General features: G+C 42.6%; 1 pseudogene across 1 annotated transcript; it reads right to left on the bottom strand.

The window, feature by feature from the left end:
* Positions 1–526: 526 nt before the first annotated feature.
* Positions 527–1,473, bottom strand: LOC105004652 (annotated as a pseudogene). Its single transcript, XR_827247.1, has one exon. The product of XR_827247.1 is annotated as a 60S ribosomal protein L6 pseudogene (transcript).
* Positions 1,474–2,230: the final 757 nt, after the last annotated feature.

The raw sequence follows: 2,230 nt of genomic DNA, 5'->3' as shown, positions 1-2,230 counted from the left end.
GATTTGTTGGTTATTCAGCAGTGTGTTGTTCAGCCTCCATATGTTGGAATTTTTAATAGTTTTTCTCCTGTAATTGAGATCTAATCTTACTGCATTTTGGTCAGAAAAAATGCTTGGAATGATTTCTATTTTTTTGAATTTACCAAGGCTAGCTTTATGGCCCAGGATGTGATCTATCCTGGAGAAGGTTCCATGTGCGCTTGAGAAAAAGGTGAAATTCATTGTTTTGGGATGAAATGTCCTATAGATATCAATTAGGTCTAACTGGTCTATTGTATCATTTAAAGTTTGTGTTTCCTTGTTAATTTTCTGTTTAGTTGATCTATCCATAGGTGTAAGTGGGGTATTAAAGTCTCCCACTATTATTGTGTTATTGTTAATTTCTCCTTTCATACTTGTTAGCATTTGTCTTACGTACTGTGGTGCTCCCGTGTTGGGTGCATATATATTTATAATTGTTATATCTTCTTCTTGGATTGATCCTTTGATCATTATGTAGTGACCTTCTTTGTCTCTTTTCACAGCCTTTTATTTATTTATTTATTTATTTTTTGAAATGACAAGTTATTTAATTAGGTTCTTTGCAAGAAGTTCAGAACACTACTTTGTGAGGATAAATTCCATTTGTGAGAGCAAACACGGAGCGGAGGTAGCCCTGGAGCTGAGGGACAGCTTTGATTCTTCGCAGAATTTGTGAGTCCACAGCTTTCTGATCGACCTTGCGCTGCTCTGTGATCTCGTATTTCTCTCTCTCTGTGTCGAAGATCTCGCCCTCCTGGTGTCTGGGTTTACGCAGCTTCTTCTTCTTGAAGTAAGTGTCAGTGAGATGTTCTGGGATTTTCACACCACTGATATCGATTTTGGTGGAGGTGGCAATGACAAATTTCTGGTGTGTTCTACGCAGAGGAACTCGATTGAGGGATAGAGGCCCAGTCACAAGTAGCAAGCCACTGCCCAGCTGCTTCAGGAAAACGACCCTCTTGCCTCTGTGGTGCCCAGTGAGGATGATCAGGATGGTCCCAGGAGTGATGCTGGCACGCAGCTTCCTCACATGCTTACTGAAGGGTTTTTTGCCATGACTCAACAGTTTTCGAGGCACATCTTCAGTAGGGTAATACCTAGGCATTTTGCGAAGCTTGACCACTCGGGTACCACCATTCTTGTCTCCACCAACTGGTTTTGTGACAGTAGCAAGAACACGAACCTTCTTTTTCTTTTCAACCTTGGATTTAGCTGCTGAATACTTTCTCTTGTACAAGGCCTTTCTGGAGTACATGGCTGATCGGGAATATCTGCCAATTCCTCTGACCAGGACAGGATTTCGGCTGCAGTGGGGCTTCCCCTTCTTAACTTTCTTCACCTTTTCCACCTTTTTAGCCTTCTTGCCAGCATCAGCCTTCTTGGCTTCAGGTTTTTTCTCCTTAGTATCTGGCTTCTCAGCCTTTTCACCCGCCATCTTGCAAGATGGGAAAGAGCGCCTTTTTGCATTTCTTTTTCTAGGAGGACTCCTGCACAGTGTTACAAACCTCCATCCATAGATTTCTTCCAAGAGGTTTTTGCCCACAGTAGTAGATATAATTGTCATCTGAATTAAATTTGCCCATTCTCATCCATTTTAGTTCAGTTCAGTTCATTCGCTCAGTCGTGTCCAACTCTTTGTGACCCCATGGACTGCAGCATGCCAGGCCTCCCTGTCCATCACCAACTCCCGGAGTTTACTCAACTCATATCCATTGAGTCGGTGTTGCCATTCAACCATCCCATCCTCTGTCACCCCCTTCATCTACCCCCTCAATCTTTCCCAGCATCAGGATCTTTTCAAATGAGTCAGGTCTTCTCATCAGGTAGCCAAAGTATTGGATTTTCAGCTTCAGCATCAGTCCTTCCAATGAATGTTCAGGACTGATTTCCTTTAGGATGGACTGATTGGATCTCCTTGCAGTCCAAGGGCCTCTCAAGAGTCTTCTCCAACACCGCAGTTCAAAAGCATCAATTCTTCAGTGCTCAGCTTTCTTTATAGTCCAACTCTCACATCCATAGATGACTACTGGAAAAACCATAGCCTTGACTAGAAGGGCCTTTGTTGGCAAAGTAATGTCTCTGCTTTTTAATATGCTGTCTAGGTTGATCGTAACTTTTCTTCCAAGGAGCAAGCATATTTTAATTTCATGGTTGCAGTCACCATTTGCAGTGATTTTGGAGCCCCCAAAAGTAAAGTGTGTCACTGTTT

The sequence above is a fragment of the Bison bison genome, unplaced genomic scaffold (genome assembly GCF_000754665.1).
Source record: "Bison bison bison isolate TAMUID 2011002044 unplaced genomic scaffold, Bison_UMD1.0 scf7180017864481, whole genome shotgun sequence".
NCBI classification, from domain to species: domain Eukaryota; kingdom Metazoa; phylum Chordata; class Mammalia; order Artiodactyla; family Bovidae; genus Bison; species Bison bison.
The sequence above is the reverse complement of the archived record's forward strand: the minus strand, read 5'-3'. Positions and strand labels throughout refer to the sequence as shown.